Source organism: Monodon monoceros, unplaced genomic scaffold (genome assembly GCF_005190385.1).
Source record: "Monodon monoceros isolate NGI ecotype Baffin Bay Population unplaced genomic scaffold, NGI_Narwhal_1 Super_Scaffold_14, whole genome shotgun sequence".
Lineage (NCBI taxonomy): Eukaryota > Metazoa > Chordata > Mammalia > Artiodactyla > Monodontidae > Monodon > Monodon monoceros.
In genome coordinates, this window is record NW_021703770.1 from 41,371,603 (window position 1) to 41,397,004 (window position 25,402).

The 25,402-nt window shown below is 38.7% G+C and overlaps 1 protein-coding gene across 1 annotated transcript in view; it reads left to right on the forward strand.

Moving 5' to 3' along the window:
- RUNX1T1 (RUNX1 partner transcriptional co-repressor 1) overlaps window positions 1-25,402 on the forward strand; it is a 129,599-nt gene that overhangs the window by 26,922 nt on the left and 77,275 nt on the right.

The window sequence follows — 25,402 nt, forward strand, 5'->3', positions numbered from 1 at the left end:
ATATTTGAGGGAAATAGCATGAATGTGTCCAGTTGTTTACAACAGACTTTTATATAAAGGAGGTTAAAATGACAGATATTCTCTTACGTTTATAAAATACTTTAATGAACTTTTTAACTTAATTATTTTCTATCCCACTCATTTCGTTCTGGTTGGCTGCATCTTATGTTGTAGCCTAACTAAAACATAAACCGTTTGTTTTCCTTGCAGACAAAGTATAATTGGATTTATCTTTGTCAGGAGACAATCTATTATGGCTTTTATTTAATACAGTTTCAGATGTCTTTCAGTGGCAGAAACAAATTAATGTACATTTTTATTAGGTGTTGTATCTATTTAATTGACTGTCAAAGTGATGAGAAGTTAGGAAATCATCCAAAAGAGAGGTCCATCTCCCGTAGCCCAACAGCTCACACATTAGGTAGGTTTGCCCTGTCAGTGGGATGCCTTTAGAAAACACTAATAGCTTCCAGCTGGGTGGAAAATCAAAACCTTTGGGGTCTGACAAAACTAGCAGATTTGAATTTGAAAGCAGAGCTAATGCCTCCATTTTATTTTTTACCACTCGCCCATAAAACATTATTTTCCAATATGTCAGCCTCATTTGGTGGCCAGTGGTCTGAAATTGAAAGTGGAACAAGCAAGCGGAGAAATCTGGACATTAGTGAGTCCGCCCTTTCAAGCTGGTGTGCCACTTTGTGGACAGGTCTCCCCTAAGAGCAGGGGGGTCTTAATGACCATTCATCAATGCTCGTTGGCTGATCATTGAGTGCCTTCTCATTCAGTTTATCAAGTCTTGCACATAAAAAGTCAGAATAAGCCTTATTCAGCTTTGTTAAAGGCAACTAGGAGTAAAATGCTCCATTTGAACCCATTTTGCCCTGTTTTTTCACTTTGTTAATGCAGCCCTGCTTAAATGAGTGCCTTTATTGGGTCGGTTAGAATATCTGAAACTATTAATTCTCTTGTATTGAATAGCTGGTGGCAGGCCAGAGCAGATGGGGTAGGAAGGTATTTGGTTGGGTGTATTGCTTTCAATTAGGATCAATGAGGTTTCAGCTCCTTTGAATTAACTCACTTAATACCTACTGTGTGAAGTCACAGTGTATCACAACAGCCTGCTAGGAGCAAGTGGAAAGTTGAGAAGACCTGTGGAAAAGCTTTAACTCAAACTCTTCCTTCACCAGTGCAGAGAGCTTTCATTAACTGCAATTTCGGTAGACTGCTAGTCCCTATTGGTAAGTCAGGTTTGAACAAAGGAAAAATCTGTACTATAGGGATGGTCTGTTTTGGAAACAAGTGGAAAATACCTTAGAGTAATACAATACCATAACGTCCTTCTAGTGAATGAGCTAAATATACTGTCAGAAATTTATGTATTATTTTGGGAGCTGGACATTCAGTTGTTGACTAAATTTACTGATTTGGAAAGTGATGTTTTAGATGACTCCCTTTAAAAAAAATTGCCTTAAAAATGCTCTGTGTCCTTAATTAAAAGACATGCATTAACTGACATGGCTCTTCTAAGGAAGACACTTAAGTGGTCAGCAATGTATTCTTTGTTATTGTTTTGAATATATTTTAATTTTTAGAAATATGTTTCCTAATGGTAATGCAGGTCGGTGTGTTATGCCAGGGAAAACTTCCACAATACATATTCTTTTTTCCCACTCACTTACATAAATGTATTCATCATGTTATTGATTGTCTATTTTTATTATACAATTTGAATGTTAGAGATCTTGGCTCCTTATACTCTTTTTTTTTTTTTTTTTAATTAAAGGGAAAGTTACCTCTGTCTAAGTAACTGTGTATAGAACTATAGAACTATGCATCCAGGCTTTCCTGTTCAGGGAGAACTGCCAAATGGGGTTGCTGCTTTGCTTGCCTCCATGGCTTAAAGGATAAGAGGAGGAAACTGGTTCCTGGAGAAAAATGCTGAACTAGTCTCAGGTGCACACACACTCAGGCCCTTTCTGCAATCAGATTTCTAGGTGAGAATCTCCAGGGATCCAGGTTTTGTTGATGTGGATCAATTTAAAGTGGCAATTACTGTAGTCAGATAACAGCTTAAAAAGCTTTTTTACACATAGAAAAGATACATAATCACACAGCATATGGAACTTCAATTTTCTGAGCTGTGGTTTAAGGACTTGCAGTGTACCGATATTAAGACCCAGTTTTAAAACCGGTTATCATCCAGTTTTCTTAAAGTGTATTGCATTTTTGTCCTATGATTTTCTATTTTAGAAGTGATTCACCATGCATATTGATGAAAGTTGGGTTTCCCACTGTGAAAATGTTCTCTTTCTAACATAGGTATAGTATTAAAAAGAAAATCAGTGGCATGCAGCATTGAGTGGCTTAAAAAAAAATACTCTCTTTAAAAATGAAAATCTGCAGATTTAGGATGCTGGATTCCATAAAGGCCCTTATAGCAGGGCTTAATTGATTATCCACCCATGCCTGCTATAAAGCTTTCTGTCATAAGAATGTTTGAACTCGGTGCATAACTGTTCTGAAATCCATTACACAGAACCTCATTACAAGTGACATCTAACTAAGATGAACAAAAAGATTGGCCTCATAAATAGGGTGCAGTACACTATTAGTGACAGAACAGAGTAATCATTATGAATTATAGTCATTTTACAAGTTGTCTCTGACAGTGATGGATTTTTGAGGGGTTCACTAGATGAAGCAGCACTTCTTGGACACAGTATTTGAGGACTGTAAAAGTCCTTATTGATTGACACTGTTTACCAAAGATGATCTGTTCTTAGTTTGTGCAGGGTATGTGTGTACATGGGCACGCTTTGAAACAGGTTGTGTGCACTCTTGGGATAAGGTGTAGGAAGGGTGAGGAGGTAGAAGTCAAGAGTCACTGCCTCTATTTTCAGATGGGTTTTTATGGTTTCTTTGAGGCAGCAAGTAGAGGGAAAATCAATCTGATAAGGGCTAAAAGCATATCGAAAGTGTAGAATAAGCACAGGATGAGTTGGAAAACTGTGAAGGCAGAGCAAGAGTTAAGGGGGATGCTCCCGGCTGTCACATTCATGGAGCTTGTGGGCTGGTCAGAGGCTCCTAAGTAGAATTGTTTCTGTGTTGATACTGGATTGAACATACACTGGAAAGGTAAAGCCTGAGGGGGTCTGTCTCATCGTGTGTCGTGTTGTTAACCTCACAGAGACCTAGGAAAGATTTGCAGGTGTTAAACTGAGGAAGAGTTTTAGAAGTGAACAGTATTTTCCTTCTGCCTGGCATTTTTGTGTGTGTAGAAAAGTCATGCAAGGCAGGCAGGCATATGTTTCTCCTATGAGGCAAGGATGTTTTACAAAGGACTAAAGAGGGACTGCTGAGAGGAAAATAGCCAGCTTTAGATAAAGCACTATAACAAAGGCTCTAGTTTTATATATCATGGTGTCCATTAAAGCTTAATAGAGAAGAGTCCATTGAACCTGGCTGGGTATGTGTTATTCATGGGAAGGATAAACATTTAAGAGCGTGCAAAAAAATCAGAAATCAGGAGGACATGATGGTTCAGCTTTTGAAAAGGCTTTACAGTGAAGATTTTGTTTTCATCTCCCATGGATCTCTATGCAAGGTAGAGGAGAGTAAGCTAAGAATGTTTGGAGCATATCAACGCAGGGATCCCAGGGGGTTAAAAGCACGCTAGTAAAATAAAAGTGGTCTGCTTCTGCTTCTCAAAAGTGTTCTATTTTACACATACTACTGAGAAGCTGACAAAGGAAATGATTCTGATACTTTGTTCAGTCTGATAAACTGGCACAGTATACACCGTCTTAGAACATTTTTTATACTGTTTTTGACTTCCAGTTCAATAAACAAGCTTTGAGGTCTGTGCCTGTGTTTGTTTTTTTTTTAAATAAAGTTCCAAATTATGGGGGTTAACATGCAAAGGTGGAAAGGACAGCTTTCATTGTGAGCAGTGGTAGGGGGCCAGGTCTACTTTCTATTCTTTTGGCAAAATAAGGGTTAAGTTGTAACGGGCTGGGGGTGGTGGTGAATGAATTATTCAGCATTTAGCTTATCATTCTGCATTTTACTTTTCCATTCTTTGGTGCTCTGGAACTTGCTGAGAGAGGTAGAGTGGGTAAGGGGAGGCAGGGGTTGTGATACTTTGCATACACATCCCTGTCATTGTTCTGCCTGAAGAGACAGGGCTGGGTTCAAGGCCACATGTGCTCCTGTCATCATCCACATTTCTGCTCCAAGTGCAATCCGGAGTGTCAGCTCTCCATCTGTCTCTGCCTGGCAGGCGCACGCGCCCAACACCCTGCCTTGGGCTATGCCGCCCCAGCCCCTTCTGACGGCCCTCCTCTCTCTGCCGGTGCCCATTCCAGAACAGGAGGCATGAGCCCTGAGCACGCTTGCTCTTAGGAGAGAGCCACTTTCTGTGTGTTCGCTGGATTCAGGGATGCCTGGTGAGTTAGCCCTGCTCCGCTTTCTCTCTGTGGTTTTGAAATGAAGAAAGCTTACTTTTTATTATGCTTGGAAAAATACCTTCTGCCCCACGGTGAGCTGTATTTTACCTGGGCAGGCAGAGGCTGGGGGTGACAGAGGTGAGATGTGGAAAGCGGCATAAAAAGAGCCCTCAAAAACCTCGGTACAGGGGTACAGGGTGTGGAACCCTTGCTTTTAAAATGTGGGAGGTGTGTTTTAAAGGCTGAGGGAAAGTACAGCCACATATACGTTTGCCAGAGCAATTTTACTTGAGGGATTTAGCTAAAGTAAGAAGTATTGTTTCTGTTCTGGATTTTGTGACTGTCATCTGTATCTTGTATCCTGGGCATTTCATCTGTGGAGAGAGTTTACAGATTATGGTGGAATACTGGGATAAGGTCTCTTTTAAAAGCTGTTCGTGTCAGAGAAAGTGAAGGAAGCTTTAGGGACTACCAGTTATTTCAGTCTTATCCTAAATCACAGTCCTTAGATGTCATCAGGCAAATAATCGAAATCGGTTAATTAAAAATAAAAAGTCTGCTGAATTACTGAAGCTGTTGTGGTCCTGGAAATTTAGTGTATGTCTGTTTCCTCTGAAAAATATTATCTTTGGAGCCTAGAGTGTTTCTGTGATTGTTGCCAGTGAAGGCTCTGCTTATGGAGAGAGAAGCTTGGTAGAAGCCTGTTGGGGAGAGGGTGTTTCTGCTCTTCTCAAGAACTATATGGATTGCCCTTTACCTACTTTGAGTAGCCTATCTCAGATAAAAAAGGGCAGATAGAGATCCTCCAGCTGGCTGATATGTGCAGATTTTTTGGGTAGGACAGGCAGAAGAGGCTGTACTTGGTCAGAGTTTGTACACCTCACAGATGGTGTTTTGAAACATTATCTGCCGGTTTTCTGCAACCACAGTTGTGTGTAGGTATCGCCAGTTGTTTGAAGAATGTTTTTCCCTTTAGGATGTGTCTTGTAGTCCTCATCATTATTGATATATGTGCAGAAAGGATGCATTTGTGACGGAACTGCACCTTTTTTATTAGTTCAGTAGACAAGGGATGTGTGTAGCTGAAATATGGGGAAAATCAATTTACAAAAAGACAATGACTGAGGTCTTTGAAAGGTCATTTTAACTCTTTAAGCGATCATCTTGATTTACATGCACCATGCAGCTAAAGATGTAATGTGCATTGGGTATGTGATGTGGAATCTGTGTGAAAAAGTGCTTGTGTTTTTTATTTAGCCAGAGTATTGTAGTATCGTTTCATCTGATTTTTATGTCATCAGTCAAATCTAATTTGTTTTTATGCTCTTAATTAATATGTGTTAAATGATCTGATTTATTAGTGTTTTGTAGAGTCTATATTTTGTTTTGGTAAAACAAAACCCTATAATAACCCAAAGCAATTTGTGAATGATAATAAGTGAAAGAGATTAGTTAGGACCCTTGCTATCCCATGCTGGTTACATGATTTTAAAGTATTCTTCAAAGCATCCTTATTTAAAATGCATTGAACTATATTTAAGGTTTTAGAATCATCGATAAGTGTGTTTTAGCGTTGTGTTAATATATGACTGGTTCTAAAGCAGTAACCTGAAGTGTGGGCAATGTTTCTCACTGTCTCTTGCTCATCAACTGTGTTAGAAAACCTTGTACTTTGATGCAGAGGACATATTAACAGCTGTGACTATGAGCTTCTGTCAGAATGGCGATACTTGAGCGGTTCTGACACTTGGCTATTTTTGATACCCATCTGCACTTTTTAACCACTACTGTCAGATGGACTACCTCTTAATATATTTTCAGCATATTTTAGTCCATATATATATACTTATATTAATGGACAGTTTTTACCATCTGGGACAGATTTTATATTTTTAAGTAAGACATTATGTGTGAAAGACTAAAAGGATGTGTTTCTGGTAATCTGATATTGTCGCTGTTTCTTTCTTAAATTTGACTAAGTATTTATATATCAACAATTATTATTATTATTATTTTATTATTATCTTTTTTCCGTAGGTCAGGTATCAGAATTGGATCCTGGTTGTTCCAAACTTGATGTAACAGTTCTCAGATCTAGGACCTTTTTCATAAAAATGGGGGATCCCTGGAAACAGATGTGCACAAACTTATTCAAAGACATACTAATCTGTGGGGAATGGGTAGGTAAAGTCTTAGTTTCAGGGTTTCTATAACTATGTCAGTTAATAAAATAAAAAAAAGCACTTTAGCTGTTGATAGCATACTATTTCAAAAGGAACCATGAAAAGTCAAAGGAGGCCATGCATGCTTTAAAGAAACAGATTAAACTGTTTTGATGATTTAACGCAATATAAGGAAATATCATTTCACTGCCTGTCACTTTGGAACAACTAGATCCTTGTGTTTAAGGAAAGAAAAATGTTTTCTTATGAGAAGGCTAGGAGACGTTTGGCATTACAGTATTTCAGGAGGAGATGGCTCTAAGCTTTCTGATACATTTATATTTTTATCAATCTTTGTATAATATTATTAAAGAACATATGTTGACCTACAAAATGCTTTCAGGACTGTTTCCTTAAAAGGACAATAAGTGAGCACAGTCTGCGTAGCCCAGAAATAGTGCTGTTCTTTCAGAAGATGACTAGTATTAGGTCAGACCACCCTTTCTCAATGGTCCTGCTCTCCAGATGTGACTGGAACTTTTTTTTAAGTTCAAGTTTCCAAAAAAAAAAAAGAAAAAGATTTGTTTTCAAAATCTGGTTTTACTTAAGACATCTCCATCCTGGAGTGCATTTCATAAATTGCCCACATATTTTTCTTAGCAGAGAACTTAACTGGCTGTAATTTTTAACACATGGCCACATCATGTGATATTTTCAAAACACTTACACATAGCTTTAAGAAGGTCCCTGCAGAAATGATCCATCCTCTCACAGCCAGCCTTTTTTTTTTTTTAACAGCATATCTGCATTTTCCATTTAGTAGAGCTATATATTATTAGCTTACATTTTTGGGTAGTAAAACAGTGCATTGCTGATTGTAAAACATGGACTTTATTATCTGCTGAAAATTGATTTGGCATTTATAGCCACTGTGTACTAGACTGTTTTTCTGTTTTTAACATCGATGCTTGCAAGTGATGATTTGTGTAAAATCAGAAATGAAATTGCCATGGACAGACAACTGTTAGTGTCCCTAGTAACTGAACATTTGGATAATGCACCTGGTTATTATTTTTTTTATAGATGCATCTAAGTGCTATTATACAAGAACATGAAACACAACAGTCCATTCACTGTCACTCTATTTTTACCTTGCAAGTTGATTTGCCATTGTGTTAGGCTAACTCTTTGCTGTATCAAACAAGCCTCCTGCCAGCTATTAAAGACAACTATACCAGCAGCAAATACCTAATTATAAATGTAGACTGTGCAGACATTACTTTTTTGTAACAAACATTTAGAAGTTCCAGCTTCTCTTCAAACCCTGGCCTTTGAAGTTCCCTTTTTCTTTCTAAATTATTTTCTGTTAATATTTCTGAGTATTTGACCTTTCAGTTCTATATATTTTAAATAATACTTGGAAACTTTTATAAGGTATCTTCCTCTGTAGTTAATAGTATATTGAAAAAGAAAAGCATTTAATCTGTTTTTTGGGGGAGTGGCTATAACTTTGGACATTTTCATAAGACAACTAGTTTATTGTTATTTCTTAAAATAAGCATTTGCTTAGTAGGCATTATATAGTCCAGAAATGTTTAGTAACTATTTCATCACTACACTGATATTTGATGTTTGCAAGGGAGATATTGTAATAACAATATTCTGAACAGACTTTTGAATCATCAAAGGAACAAATACATTTTAGAGCTGGAAGACTGATCTTGAAAGTGCCTTCAGTTTACAGATGTTGAAACTGAGGATGAAACTGAGGATCACAGAAGTTAAGTGACTTGCTCAGGTGATTTATTAAAGTAAGAAGATTCATCCTCTTTACCAGGCTGCTTCTAAATCTCATATACACGCTACGCTCACTCACATCACCATATTAGTGTCAATCGTACTTTGTTGTCTTTTATCTTCTACCCTGGATTGCTCTTACCATATGCTTTCTCCCCTCCTACTCCATGACTGCAGAGCTATGTGGGAGAAAATTCTGTAACAGTAATCACTTGGCCTGTGGCAAAAGCATGCCATCAAATTTATCTTATAATTGTTTGGAAATTAGAGAGCTTAAATGTGGTTAATTACCTGAGTATTAAGCAGATCAAATAATCTGCTTAGTAAGGCTGTGACAACTCTAAGTTTACTGTAATAAGGAAATTCAGGTAGCAGACCTATGTGGGTTGCTGAAAAATCTATCAGGGACTAAATAACTATGGTTCAGTCTCTCCATGCCATTCACTCGAGGAGTTTTGAGTTCTAGTGCTCCAGGCTGTGAAATAAGTAGTAATTATGATATGGAATAACAAGAGCCTGGAGACAGGTAAAGGAACCCAGAGGCAGGTAGTACCTAACTGGATTAGGAGTCAAGGACAGAGCCGGAAGGGTGGGCAGTGGGCTTATTGGAAAGCCTTGCCTGTCTCCTGCTTCTTCAGATTGGATCTCTGTTAATGCAACTTAACATTTTTTAGTTTGTTGTTCTTATACTGAGGATAGGACATTGATTTCTGTTTATTAAATTTTAATATCTGTGTGTGACAGTGGGTATAGTATTTCTTGAAAGCAATTTCTTGGTGTACAGTTGTGGTTATTTGGTAGCTAACAGTATCTAGTGGAATAAGTCATTAACGTAAATGACTCATAACTTGAGAACAATAGGATTTCACACCTGACCAAGAAGCAGGTTTATCTGGCTGGCTTTCTCAAACAGCTGTTTGCATTAATTAATATTAATGTAAATGTACTTCTGAGAATGTCTAGCTTAATTATGTTTTTTAACCCGTAGAGTTCCAATCAAAGGAATCGGGATATCCTCTTAATCTCAAAGGGAGTATGGAACTGCCATCTCTGAACAGAATAAATCTGATAGTATAGTATAAGCCTTTTATTGAAAACCTATACATGCCAGGCCTCAAGACTAGGCACCTTATATACTTCCTAATCCTCACTACAGTTCCGCAAAGGGTTTCTGTGACCATGTGATCTACTCGAAACCTGAAGATCAGGTAAATTAAGCATTTTCCCCGAGGACCAGGACTCACGGATATCATTAAACGTTAGAGATGGGATTCTCTGGTTTGTCAGCTGATTTTGGGTTCCTTTTTTGTTCTTTTTAAGGAGGGGTGAGTCTGTTGCGCTTGATGAGAGGATGTTTTGTAATGGAAGCTAGATGGAAACGTTTAAAGGGGGATGTTTGAATTTGAAGTAGAGTAGCATAGAAGGTGGAGTTCTCTGTGCTGAAAAATAAAAATGGAAAAGCATTAGCCTCAGTCATCAAGAACGATCTTGGGTAAAGCAGGTTAGCAAGGTAGTTATTTCTCTGTGTATTTCTACTCCTCTTGAGAGAGTACAATGGGAGTAGTAGGCATTGGGGGACTAATGCCATTATTTTGAAAAGTCTAATAGAAATTGTAAATTTACTCCCTGAAAAAGCTGTATAGGTTAACTCAGATATCACCTTTCTATGCTTTTGGAATGAGGAAATCCTGGCTATCTTGTTGATCAGAACCTCAGATGGATGATTTTCTGTGTTTTGGATTATAGTAGAAAACTGGAAATCAAATGATGTATTCAACACAGTGGCAGAGAAAACTGTTAAACATTGTGTGGTTAAAAAAATATCAGATCTCTTGGTAGTGAGACTGCTGGGTACCCATGGTTCTGCCCCAGGAGGTTCTAGGCAGGCAGAATGTGTTTCCAGAAGATGAGCACGGGTTGTAGGAAAGCAGATTATCTTTTTTCACCATGCCTCTCCCCCTCTAAAAAAAGCAGTTGATTTTTAAATTGTGGGCTGTTTTCTCTAGAAGATTTCACTGCTGTTTTCCACATTTCCCTTTTAAAGGCTAAGTGATAAGTGCAGTCTGTAAAAAGTCTCACTTTATTAGAGGGATTCTTTTAATTCTGTGTGGTTTGTTAACATCATACAGTGTACTTTGATGCTCATGCAAGAAAGTACATTTGAAAGTACCGATGAGAACATGATACTGTAAAGAGTTTGGTCTTAAGAGCTATGTAATTAGGCAGAAATGCTTTTTAGGAAGAAGGGATATTTAAGGGTGTCTTTATCATGTGTTTATGGCTTTAACAAGAGTCTTAAAAGAGTTTGTCAAAATAAACAGACCAGTCTTAATAATCTGGGATGATTTTGATGGGGTGCTAAGTTATTTAGAACTTTGGGAAAGACAGCTGTGCTTCTGAGCATATCATTACATTTGAACTTTGCACGATTTAACTTCACTGCCTTCCTTTGGACTTGTTTGGTTTAATGATTCTCAGGTTATTGGGAGGAAAATGCATAATAAAATTTGAGGGTCCTGTGGTAACAATTTATATATTATTTCATTTGAAATGCTTAACATGTGTTCTGACAAAGATATGACTGGAACAAAGAAGGGCCTTGATTCTGACACTTTCCATGTGAGATGGGCATTGTTTCCTCTTTATAATGGTTCTATCTGAACCTATATACTCAGCACTTAAGGCAACACATCATTTGAGAGGTCTGTTAACATTTTTTTCTTTCTTTCTGCTCTGGCATTAGTTGTATTTATACAGCCTAGAGACAGGAAAATATTAAAGGAATCAAAATAAAGTTTTTTGTCCTTAGAAAACACTTTATTTTCTTCCAGACTTTCTGGAATGTTCTTAATCATTGGTTTATAAAATACAGAGTGACAGAAACCAGAGGTAAAACTCAACTTCTTAATTACCCAGGCATTCTCTTATATACCAGTGTTTGCTTGCTGAGCGCGAAATAGCCAAAAAAATGGTAAATGTAGATGTGATCAAGCTTTCAAAACTTTTTCAAGTTTTTGCACAATTTAGGAGTCTTTCTAAGGAACTTTGCTGAAAGGGAGAGTTACCTGTTATTATTTATTTGCTACGTAGAGGAATATCATTCTGGCTTTTTTTTTGGTCCCAATTTTTAATACATCTTATTACTTTTTTTTTTTTAATGCACTCCTTTAGGGGTCTGGAGAACTGGTTAAAATCTCTGGATCTGCTACCTACCCCCTGTTGTTTTGGGCAAGTAATTTAATTTTGCTGGTGAGGAATATCTTTCTACTTGTTTTCCATTTTTATCTGCACTTTACTCATACTTTCTGGGGGTAAAGCCTTTGGTACTTTGGTACATTTTACTCATATCTTCTGTGGGTAAAGCATATCAGTGTAATGTTAATACACCTTTTTCTAAAAATTCTTGGAGAATTGAACCGTTTTGTAGTGTTTTCCAGAGAGCAGAAGGGTATCTCTTTAAGCAAAGTTGCTTCTGTTTACTTGTTTAAAATTTCTGTACATGTTCGTCAGTTATTTTGAATGGCCCTGGTCTTTATACTTAGCTATGTTCTTAATCAGTTTGTGCTGAATATGTTTTATCTTTTGCTTTATGACTTGGATTTATATTATAAACAATTAATATATTGTGTTTTATGAGGCCATCTATCAAAAAGCACAGGGCATTAGGAATGTCAATTACTGGGTGTGAGTCAAGGTTCTTCCACTTAGTGGTGTGATCAGGAGCAAGTAAGTCATTTTACTATCTGCCTGAGCTTCACTTTCTTTGCCTCAGGAACAATTATTCTGTCTTGCTGACTTTTGCTTCACAATACGGTGGGTGGTAATAATGATTGTAAACATGCTGTGTCTCCCTAAAAAGCAGAGTTTACATGCAAACGGTAATTATTAAAGGCAGACAGTGATAACTCTCTGGACTAAGAATAGGGGACAGCATTTGAATCACGCAAAAGGGCTCTAGCCTGTTGTGCTTGGTGAGTTTTGTCTATATTTGATGGGATTTTCTGAGTTTTGTCTACACTTGATAGAATTTTCTCTCTGTTCTTTCTTCTGCCCAACCCCTTCCTGTTTATGTGCCCACACTTTTACCCATTCCAGTAATTTGCTAACTTGGAAACCATATAACCAAACTTAGAATGGCGAGTAAAATAATAAAGTGCATGCTTAAGTGAAAACTTGAAAAGCCCATCTTGTTTTGTTTTTGTTTTTTTCCCCCCATATATTAATAAGTGGCAATTTTAATTTGTGGCATCATTTTAGGTGACTGAGACTTTACCCTCCTTATTGATTTTCATTTCTCTTGGTAGGAGATGTTGCTAGAGAGTTGAATTCTGTCTAACCTTTTATGTATCCCAAGATACAGACTCCTCATTGTTTAAAATAATAGACATTTTAAGTGTCATCAGCTTTCCTTGATAAAGCTGCCATTTATATTAAGATCTTGATTTCCTAGTTCTAATAATTCCATTCCAGGCTACCTGTGAGGTTGGCATATAGTAGGCAATCAGCAAATGTTTGCTTAATGAATAAGTGAGGATGAGAGGTGGACTCGGATTCACAGAGATTTTAAAGGAAAGAAATAATGCATAAAGCATGTTAATTATGAGGGGAAAAATTAAGAAGTAAATCTTATAAAATTTTTGGTAAATGGTGTTTAATAATCAAGCATTTTCTTTTAGTTAAGGAAAAATAATAAATTAATTTTTTTGGCCATGCAGGTTTCTTGGCAGCTAGCTGCATATTAGTTAATTGCATATTGCATGTATTGTAAATCTGATAGTTTATCATGATAATATTTACTAGAAGTATGATACAATATATAACACTTAAGAAGAACACTTTCTGACAGAATTGCTGAAATTAGAAACAAGGTCCAGGGCTTTTGACATTTGTAATATTTGGGGAAATTAGCGCTCCCTCTACCTGGGCACTTGCATGTAGTGGGAGGATGGGTGTAAGGTGTCCGTGTTCCAGCAGACATATTGAGTAAGATTCTAGCAAAAGACAAATATTAACAAAATATTTTCATCTTTTCACTTACACAGTAAATTCCATCAACAGTTTCTTCTACCAGTAATCTTAGACGAGTAGCAGATTGATAGACTGATAAAATTTATCCTAAAGACTCCAGAGAGATTTGCTAAAGTAATTCATTCAGTGCCTGATATGTCATTTCTTGAAAAACACACAATGTCTTGTAACAGTGAAACTTTCTTTAAATATTTTTGTCCTCTTATGTTTCAACATACACATTGAATCCTTTGAAAGGGATAGGAGGGCAGGTTTGAGTTTCAGAGAATATCATTCATTACCTTGTATACCTTGGAAGAATAATCTTGCTAATTTGACACATATTTGGTAAGTACTTCTCTTAATTTGTGCCTTTAAAAAATTTATAGAAGGTCGGTGTAGCTTATCAACTGAGTGGCTCTGTTTTTACAAGGATATTGCTGATACTCTGCATGGATTACAGACTTTCCAAGGGTCATTGGAGCACTTTGGAAACATGGTGTAGAATGATGTAATTAAGTGGTTCTTAAAGTGGGGTGCATGGACCAGCAGTATCAGCATCAACCAGGAACTTAATTGGAAATGCATATTTTCAGCCCCTCTGCAAACTTAATCAGGAACTCTGGGGGTAGCCCAGTAATCTATGTTTGAACAAGCTCTCAGAGGATTCTGAAGCATATTTAAATTTGAGAATCACTGTTGTAAATCGTCGTTTTTTGGTCTCCTTGTGTAGTCTAGAGGAAATACCCTTTTTTTTTTTTATCATGGGGGTCCCAATGAATGGAAATCAAGGCAAGTTACTTGTTTTAAATGATGTACCTAAAAAAAATAAAACTCAATAAAAAATAAATAAAACGCAATAAATAAACTCAAGAAATTACAAATAATGTGTTTGTTCAGAGCCTTGGTTTCTAATAGCGTATTTGGATGCCCACACAGTATAGCTAAATTGAATGAGATAGTTAAGAGAAGGTACATTTCAACTCAATTCTGTGGTGTTGTTTATTCTGATAGTTACTTTTAAAGAAGTGAGTCTGTTTCATTGCCCTCAGGTACCATTTATTATGCCCTTGTCTTGTTTTGAGGCCACCTTCGGATTATGCAAAATTTTGAGTTTAGCTTGATCATCTTTAGAGAATATTTAGATAGACTTCAATTTCACAGTAATATCAGGTAATTCAGAAAGTTTAGATATATGAAAGTATTCTTTTTATTTTTCTCTGTGTTGAACATAAATAAGCATTCAGCGTAATTACAGATGTTTCATCAGTAGTGTCTGGAGAAGATTGAGGTCTTACATCTCCTGTATCTGCTGTTGTTCTCTTTTGTGCTTGGTGCAACTTCGGTAAGCATAGTCTGACACGCTTTGTGGCCTTTGCCTCCTGTGATAAAATAGATTGAAATGATTCCTGACACCATCTGGTGAAGAGGAGCAGCCCTGGAGGACTGTGCTTTGAGAGAAAGTAACTGAATGCTAAGAAATGTGGAAGTCTAGGGACACAAGGCAAAGGATTTTTTTTTTTTTTTTTTTAAAGAGCATGAACATTAATACATCTTCTTGAGGTTTGATGGGACATGTACTGCCTACTGCCCCATCTGGTGCTTATGATAGCATGGCATATTAGCATGCTGCAAGTTCATAATGTATTCAGGGGGAGGAAACATCCCTTGCATACCAATTGAGGCATCCTCTCTTTCAGAACTGCTTTTGAATTTCAATGATGTTTATATCTTCCAAGCCTTGACCAAAGAGAGCATTTCTGCTCTAAGGAATAACATGAGTGAGTGAGAGTGTGTGTGTGTGTGTTCGTGTTCTCTCCTATTCCCCCATTAATTTATCTTCCTCCCTTTTTTCTTGATGAAATTATAAGTAGTTATTAATATTATGTTTTATGACTTTTAATGCTTTCTGTTTTGAAACCGTGTAATACTTTGTTATTATTTCACTTATGGCACTTAAAACGTTTTGCCTTGTGAAATTGTGTAGTTGTCCCCTTGTAGATTGAACACTTTTTTTAAGGGTCAGGCCTGTATCTAATTATGTATATGTCTCCATGGCACCTAGAGTTCACTCATCCATTTAAAAAATATGTATTTACTGAGCTCACACTGTGGGTGTGGCACTGTTCTAGGTACTGAGTAAGACTGGTGGGTCTTTTTTCCTTTCAGGGCATTTGTATTTTAGTTGGGAAGAGACAAACAATAAACAGAGAAACAGATACATCTCCTAGATAATTTCAGATAGGGATAAGTAAAATTAAAAAACAGGCTAAGGTTTCCCTGGTGGCACAGTAGTTAAGAATCCGCCTGCCAATGCAGGGGACATAGGTTCGAGCCCTGGTCCAGGAAGATCCCACATGCTGCAGAGCAGCCAAGCCCGTGTGCCACAACTACTGAGCCTGTGCTCTAGAGCCCTTGAGCCACAACTACTGAAGCCCTCATGCCTAGAGCCCGTGCTCCGCAACAAGAGAAGCCACCGCAGTGAGAATCCCGTGCACCGGAATGAAGAGTAGCCCCCGCTCTCCACAGACCCAACACAGCCAAAAATAAATACATTTATTAAAGAAACAAACAAACAAAAAATAGGCCAGAGGGAGGGTGCGTGAGTGGGGCCACTTATTTAGATTGGATTGTCACCTTTAATGAGGTAATATTTTTGTGGAGACCTGAAGGATCTGAAGAGTTAGTGGCAGAGGAATAGAAAGTTCAAAAGCCCTGAGGTGAAAATATGGTCGGCATTTTCAAAGGTAGTTCAAGCCAAGTTCAGGGGTTAGCCCATTGCTAGGAGTTGGGATTTTATTCTGAATGTGTCAGAAGCCATCAAAAGTGACATGGTCTTAAAGGATAACTTGAGCTGCTATATGTCATGTTCTTAGTAGGCACTAAATAACTATCAGAGGAATGAGATGAGCCTTTAAATACATGCAGGCACTCTGTTGAATTGGAATTAGCATGAATTTTAGAATCAGAAGAAACATCTCTTGGATTCTGACCTTGATGTTTGACTTTGAGCAATTTTTTAACCTTTTTTAGCTCATGTCTTCTCATCTGTTGAAAGGGAAAATTAGTACCTAAAATCATGGTATTATTGTGAGAATTAAGTGAGGTAATTCACTTAAAAGACCTAGCACAGGGCCCAGTTAATAACAGGAGCCTGATCTACCAGTGACACACACTGATCATAATAAAACATCAGGATGGTTTTGAGGATTATTTAAACAGTTGGCAGCATCTTGTTGGGAATCCTTTTCTGGTACTGTTGTCTTCTTAATAAAACACTTAACATATTGCCAGGGTAGTAGTGTGCGGCAGCTGCAGTCTCTTGCTCTTGATCTAGAATTATGTAAGGAAGGAAACTCAAGGAATTCTATGGCAAAGTCCATGCCCAGTGAAACAACCTGGGATTGAAAAAAATTTTTTTTCTTCTTCTTAGCCAGAGTTTATCTCAGTGAACTTGAAAAATGTTTACAAGTAACACTCTGTTTTTTGTTTGTTTGTTTTTTGTTCTTTTGAGAACTCTTAACCTGAGGAAGTCAAATTGCCTTCTGAATTGGAGTGAAAATTGTGATTATATGAAGGATATTGTAAAAAGAGTTTTAATTCATAAAGCAGTAACTGTTGATTAGTTAGTTGCATAGTAGATATAAACCTTTTGAAAGGAATTTTTAATGCGCTCAAGTGGAGAAAATAAGGCACTCCATAGTTTTTGCATGCATGATGCACTTAATTGCAAGAAACTATTCTGTGACTGTTTTCATTTAGTCTGTGAGGCAGTGTTTAGGTTGTCAGACCTTCTGTAGAAGAATTGTGGGGTTGGGGGGCGGGGGCAGATGTTGCTGGTGGTTAAATGTCTAAAGAGAGTTCCAAGTTACTATTGTCTTGGACATAATCTTATCAAATATATGGATTAGTTGAGTTATTCTTTAAACTCACTCCCCACTTTTACAATCATGTATTTGTTTTTGGCTAGAGGTTCTCCGCTCCTCAATCAGTAGATTTTTTTTTTATTATATCCATTCCCCCGCCACCCAACAGTCAGGAAAGCAAATAATGCTTAAGGAATGTGGAGGGGGAGGTAGTGTGCACTTAACGCGATTCTTGAAATGTTTTTTGATGTCCTACAGAACTGTACAGAGCTGTTGACAGCTGCATGTTGTGTGAGAGGAGTCACATTTATTGCTGCTGAATTCTGGCTGGAGTGTAAGAAGAAGGGTGGGAAGGTAGAAGAGCCGTAGAAGTTTGGGAGGCAGAATCACAGTTCAGAATACGGCAGCTGGCTGTTGTCTCCTAAGATTGATCATTTTCCTTGGTTAAGCACCAGTTGGATTCTTAACAACAGCATCTTTCAGAAGTGATGGGTTTGCAAGGCTTCAGGAAAATTCAGAGGGGATCATTTCCTCACTGAGAAATAGCCTTACAGAAACTTCGTAGGCCATCCCAAATGTTGTCTGTTCAGCACCCTGCTTGCATCCTCATCCTACCCTGCAGGATGCCACGAATACAGATACTTGAGTCATATTTGTTTTCCTCTAGAAAGAGAGGAGAAAGAAAAGCTGGCTGATCAGGTGAGATAGACATAGACATTAGTAAATGTTGGGTCTAGCAGACAGGAAGGAGCCTGACATGTAGAACCTGTGTGGTGGAGTTCCACATCTGACCTAGGCCCCGTGCCTCCTCGTTTTAGTTTGGTTTACAAGATATAATATTACAAACGACACTACTGGATGTCTCCTCTCTTGTCTACTAAGGACGGTGACCATATCTTGGATAATGGGATAATCCCTCAGTTTGTGATTATTTTCAGTTACTTTGCAAGGGTGACCTTTTTTTTTTTTTTTGCGGTATGCAGGCCTCTCACTGTTGTGGCCTCTCCCGTGGCGGAGCACAGGCTCCGGATGCGCAGGCTCAGCGGCCATGGCTCACGGGCCCAGCCGCTCCGCGGCATGTGAGATCTTCCCGGACCGGGGCACGAACCCACGTCCCCTGCATCGGCAGGCGGACTCTCAACCACTGCGCCACCAGGGGAGCCCTGACCTTTATTTTTGACCAATTTCTCTCACTTGCTTTTTTTTTGGTTTCTAATAGTAGAAACAGGCAGCACACCTCAAAACTTGTTTCCTTAGAACATATTTAAAGATACTGCACACAGTCTATCTAGTTAAAACGAACGTCTCACCTTCAAAAGACCAGGCTGGGTGTCAGATCTGTGCTTTGTTCTCTCTGTTGGTCCGTCTGTTTTTCTCTTTCTTCCTGCCTCCATTTCTCTGTCCTTCCTTCCACAACACGCTTTACAGAGGTTATAATATTTCTAGGGATTTAACCGATAACAAGCTTCAGTCATACTAAAGTCATATTGCACACACAATGTCTGAATAACAATTTGCTCTATCTTCCCCCAGTTTAAGAATGAAGGAAGGGCAGGGCCTAGTCATCATTGACTGACACTTCATGAATTTCTTTTTTTTTTTTTGGCGGTACGCGGGCCTCTCACCGCCGCGGCCAATCCCGCCGCGGAGCACAGGCTCCGGATGTGCAGGCCCAGCGGCCATGGCCCACGGGCCCAGCCGCTCCGCGGCATGTAGGATCCTCCCGAACCGGGACATGAACCCATGTCCCCCGCATCGGCAGGCGGACTCTCAACCACTGTGCCACCAGGGAATCCCGACACTTCATAAATTTTGACAAAATCAGAATTTCTTGAAGATCTGAAAAAAACTATATTTTATGTTCATTTAAGCAATCAGTATATTACAATTAATTATAAGTGTTTACATTTCAAGTCACGGAAGTGGGTGAATAGATAAAATGGGTGTGGCATCCTTTGCTCTAGTGAAACCTCTGAGGCAGTTTTGGGACAAATTGTTTGAGGTCAAGGACTCTTGTCTTTTATTTCTTTTTTTACCCATAGAGCCTAGCACAGTGTTTTATACATAATATGGGTGATCAGTGTCTCATAAAAACAACCTGTAACTCAATCATAACGGTTCTATGATTGATACATTCATTTAATCAGTTGTATAGCAAGTATTGATTGAGCTGTCTTAATATCTGCTACACCATTTTCTAGCCCCTGGGGATGAGTCAGTGAATAAAGCATGCTCAATTCCTTGCCCTCATAGGACCTAATTCCAGTGTATGTGGGGTAGGTGTGGGGGGGCAGGAGGGCAGGAGTGGACAGTAAATGATAAGCATAAAACATAAGCGAATTCTGTAGTATGTTCGAAGATGATAATTAGGAAAAAATTGGGCAGGATAAGAAAGGTCCTTAGGACTGTTAGGGCAAGGGGTCAGCTTGCAGTTTTAATTTGGGTGGTTGAAATGGGCCTCTTTGAGAAGGGACTTTTGAACAGAGGTTTCATGTGGCTATATGGGGGAAGAACATAAAAATGGAGAGGTGGAAAGGCTGGAGTGTGGCCTTTCAGGGACAGGAAGGAGGCAGCCATTGTGGCTTGGTTGGACCCAGGTGAGGATGGATGTGCACTGGGAGATCAGACTCAGAGAGGTGGCAGGGAGAGGGAAGGGGAGACCATGTGTTTCTCTTTAGGCCATTAAGGACTTTCCTGTCTAACAGATTGAACACTCATCCCAGGTAACCTCTGTCCAGCACCTCTGCATGATGCCATAACATCAGGTATTTAACAGTGTCTCAATCTGAAGACCTCATTGTGCCTCGAATTCCTATTATTGATTATTCTGTGCATCATGCAGATTATTTTACTATCATTGGTATTCAATCCAGTTTGTTTGCTTTCTGGTTCTTTGTATTGCAGGGGTGAGTCCTTTAAGCTAAGCACCACTCTATAGAGTGCTAGTCAAGGCTGCATGTTCAGTCTTCTTTGGGTCCTGACTGCTGTTCTCTAGTACTTTTAAGCCCATTTTGGGTGTGATGTGCTGAGGAACAGACATTTGCCAACGGTAAATGAACAGTTGAGCTGGAGTAATATCAAAAATCTTTGTGTAAAAAAATGTGTTTGTATACAGGGAAATTATTTGCTACTCTTATTATAAGCTATGGTTTAGAATCTCCTTCCACATTTCTCTTCTTTGAAATTTTTTAATTCTTTTAATTTTTGGCCGTGCCACGCGGCTTGCAGGATCTTAGTTCCCTGACCAGGGATCAAACCTGTGCCCTCGGCACTGAAAGTGTAGAGTCCTATCCACTGGACTGCCAGGGAATTCCCTTTATTTTGGTTTTTGTTTTCTTTTCTTCATAATTAACAGTCCCCATGTTGAGGTCTGTTATGCAGCCTCCCTACTGCCCTTGAAATGGGTTTCATTGGTACAGGTTACCCTGGCATCATCTATTAGTATATGAGAAGTCAACTGTGCAGTGAAACTCATTTCTTTCTTCCTTCAAGGCAGAGACAGTCTGGAATGATACATGAATGGACCTAAGGTATTGATGAAATATTTGTGTCCTCTGGGAGAACACAGGCCACGGTGTAGACTTCCTGTGTAGCAGTAATGTCAGTTTAATTAGCTGAATAATTTCCTTGGACTAACTTAAAATTTCTGATTTCTATGAGGTTGCTGCCCCATCTCAAAGTAGCTGAGTTGTAGTGGCTTCATAGGCATCATCTCAAAGTATAACTGAGTTTTAGTGGCTGCACATTAGAGAGGATTCATTTTAATGTGAAAAATATTTAGCTACTGACTCTGGGAAGGACTTGTGCAAAGCACTGCAGGGGTTTCAGAGAGAGGACATAGTCCGAGCACTGAAGGAACTTGAAGTCTAGCAGGGGATGTAAAGTTGAGATAATGGTTGCCATGGAAATTGAGAGCCAGGAAAGTGGAGATTAATTGGGAAGAAATTGCAAGAGGCAGTGAGGGCCCAGATCAGCATGGTAGGAATTTAAATGCACCAAGGAGTTGGAGACTATGGGATAGGAGTTCATTGAATTTGTGCTGTTATTTGGGAGAAAGCAGGGAGCAGAATCAAGAATGCTGCTGACATTTTGAGCCTGGGTAACTGGCAAGATGACTGTGCCTCAGTGGAAATAAGAAAGTCAGGAGAAAAAAAAAGAAAAAAAAAAAAGAAAGTCAGGAGGAAGAAGTGGTTCTGTGGAAAGGCTGATTTTACTGATGTGTTGAGTTTGAGACTCTTATAATAATAGAAGCCATTCTGCAGACAGTTGGAAATGTGGGAGGGTAGCTTGGGTGAGGAACTAAGTCCTGAGATAGAAATTGAAGTGGAAAAAATTAAATTGTATGCGACTATAAGGGGTAGACAATTTTGAGAAAATGGAAAATACTGGATTAATGTTTTATTCAAAATTGTGACTATGCATAAATTCCAGTTTTGAAATTAACTTTTATATTCTTTTATTTGTATTTTATACCTTTATTTCCCATGTTTTTGATAGCATTTATATTTCTTTTAGTTATCATCAGAGCTATGCTCACATCTCATAATTATGAATACCCTATCTAGGCTCCACATTTCACTACTTTCTGGTACTTGTATCCTGTACATAGTTTTCTCATTGTGGAATTCGTTGACTCTAGAGTATCCTTACTTGAACCAACATGGTTTCTGGGTGGAGGGTAATACAGTGCTTAAGAGCTTGGGTTTTGCAGTCAAACAAATCTGGGTATGATTTCCTTGTCTGATCTCGTTTTACTTGCTCTGTGTGCCTCAGTTTGCTCATCTGGTTCATAAATGAACCATTCATAAATGAAATCATGAAAAATTATTTCAACACACGTTGCCCCCCTCCACTCCCGCCCAATAAATGGTTGCTGAAGTAGTAGTAATGATGATAATGATAGCAATAATACTTATTCTATCTAAACCTCATTAGATGTATCCAAATCCTGCTTCCGTATGTTGCAGACGTGGGTATAGGAAGTAGAATGAGGTCCTTCCGTGGAACATGAGTTTGCTGGTTACTCAGGCCACCTCTTCATAGTACTCATTTTATCATCTCTTGAAAAGACTGATCATGACACAGACTGACTTACACCCTCTTGGTCCTGTTTAGACATGTTTTTCATGGATGCTGCCCCTGGTGTGGCGTTGACTTCTTCCCAACTGCCTTTCTGTGAGACCTTGTAGAACTCATATTGGTTTTCTCATTCACAAAGTGTGAATACAGCCAGCTATCAGTTACAGCCTGTTTATTCAGAGCGAATTGATTTTGACCTTTCTCTCCCACTGCCTCCCTTTTGCCCACATCACTGCTAATTAATTTCTGCACAAGAGAATGAGCAAGAGCAGTGATAAAACATAAAATTAAGATTAGTTAATGTTGGTTCATGAGGGTTTTTGAGAGCAGGCAGAGCTTTGTCTGAGTTTTCATTTATTTATGCCATTCCTGACTCCTGTTATCATGAGTAGTAAGAACTGGCAGTTGTATCAAACAAATAAGCATTATCTGATAAAGAATTTACAAATTTTGGGATAAATTCAACTGAAGGTATTATGATTTTTAATACCATCTTCCCAAAATTCTAAGGAAAATATGACTGAAAATTTTCACATATACCATCTTTTTTTTTTTTTAATTAATTAATTAATTTTTGGCTGCATTGGGTCTTCGTTGCTGCGTGTGGGCTTTCTCTAGTTGCGGCGAGCAGGGGCTACCCTTCATTGCAGTGTGCGGGCTTCTCATTGCAGTGGCTTCTCTTGTTGCGGAGCACGGGCTCTAGGCATACAGGCTTCAGTAGTTGTAGCATGCGGGCTCAGAAGTTGTGCCTCGTGGGCTTTAGAGCACAGGCTCAGTAGTTGTGGCGCATGGGCTTAGTTGCTCCACAGCATGTGAGATCTTCCCAGACAGGGCTCGAACCTGTGTCCCTTGCATTGGCAGGTGGATTCTTAACCACTGTGCCACCAGGGAAGCCCCACATATGCCATCTTTAATGTAACATCTTATATGTTTGCTACTATAAAAAATATAAAATAGTCGTGCTCCTTTTTATTTCATTTATTTAAAAATTTTATTGTGCATTTATTAAAATTTATGAGATAATAATGTTTCTTACAGTTTTGTGATAGCCTGCTAGAACCTAGTTTTTTTTTTTTTTTTTTTTCTTTTAGTAGATTTTCCTTGCTTGCTAATACTAGGGCTCAAAGAGGGAAAAGAACTAAGTGTTTCTTTTTAGGAAGGGATTTTATAAACTTGGTTTAGGGACATTTGAGGCTATTTTAGCTACTCTTAGATAATGGATGTCAATTTTCTTAAAATTATTTTCAATTGAATAAATTTAACTTTTTTAGGGAAACTTTTTTGGGAGGAGGGGGCAGGATGCTCTATAATCAGACTAGCAAAGAGGTCTGAGAAATTTGTGTGGATTAAAATTCCTCCTTAGGAAGAGTCCTCCTCCGTACTCACCCTTCACTTTTTATGACAAATAAGAAATATGTCTTCTGGGACTTAACCTGGTGGCGTGTGGTTAAGAATCTGCCTGCCCATGGGTTTGAGCCCTGGGCCAGGAAGATTCCACGTGCTGCGGAGCAACTAAGCCCGTGCACCCCAACTACTGAGTCTGCGCTCTAGAGGCCTCGAGCCACAGCTACTGAGCCCGAGTGCCACAACTACTGAAGCCTGCGTGCCTAGAGCCCATGCTCCGCAACAAAGAGAAGCCACTGCAACGAGAAGCCTGCACACTGCATCTAAGAGTAGGCCCCACTCGCCACAACTAAAGGAAGCCCATGCGCAGCAGTGAAGACCCAACACAGCCATTAAGAAAGGAAGAAAGGAAGGAAGGAAAGGGAAGGGAAGGAGAGGAAAGGAAAGGAAAGAAGTGTCTTCTAGTGAGAGAAATGAGAAATGGGAGAGACTGAGGTCTGGGTGAATTATCTGGATATGAACAAATAGGGACACAAGGGAAAGGAATAAGACAGAACCCACAATTTTGAATGAAAATATAGTTGTTTGCTAAATCTTCTCTTTCTAACTCACATGCTGAATCCAAAGATGTAGCTTTGGACAGTAAAATAATGAAATACGACATAGTCTTCCTGTGAGAATGCTGTGTTTGTTTCATGAGCAGGTGCTTACCTTTTCCCTTCGTGTGAGTGCATCAGTCAATATCTGATTCTGAGTGTTGCAGTAATAGCTGCCATTTATTTAGTGTTTGAGTAGTTCTAGACATTGTGTAAGTGCTTCACATGCATATTTTCTCATTTATTCCTCAAAATCACCTACTGAGGTAGTTGCTAGGACCACCCATATCTTAAGGTGAGGAAATAAAGATTCACAGATCAAGGAATTTGCCCTGGTTAGGAGGTGTATCTAGGATTCCTTTCAAGGCCTGCTGATATACAACCCACGCTCCTAGTTACCTGTCTGTACTGTTCCCAATGTGTCATCACCGTATCATAGGCAGCAGGCACTTTACCTGCATATACTAAAACCATAGAATTTTTACAGTTGAAAGAAATCTTAAAGAACCACACCTTCATTTTATAGAAAAAATATGTATATATATATATTAGGCACAAAGTTTTAAATAATCTTTTATTCGGCCAGCCAGTCGGCCAGCAAATATTTACTGAGCATTTACTATGTGTCAAGTAGTAAATAAGCCAAACATAGCCTGTGCCTTCCTAGATCCCTGGTGGCCTTTATTTATGTATTTGATGGTGGGTTATTGGCGGGGTGGCGGGGGGGGGGTGGCGCTAGTAGTATAGTATAGTAGCTGAATCAGGAGCATGGGCCCTGAAATCATACTCCTTGGCTTTGATTCCTGTTCACTAGCTATAGGACAATGGGCAAATTGATTAATCTTTTTAAGGCTCAGTTTTTCCATCTGTAAAATGGTAATATTAATAACATTCACAGCACTGGCCTATTGTGAAAATTAAATGAGTTAACATACGTAAAGCATTTAGCAAGGTACCTGGCACTTGGTAAATGCTCAAAAATATAATTGCTATTAAGATATTTTGACAGTAATAGTAGAGATATTTCACCCAAGCAAGGAGGACACACATAAAGTTATTTACAATAAGATGTGTGTTGTGTTATGACAGGGGAAGGAGCAGAGAGC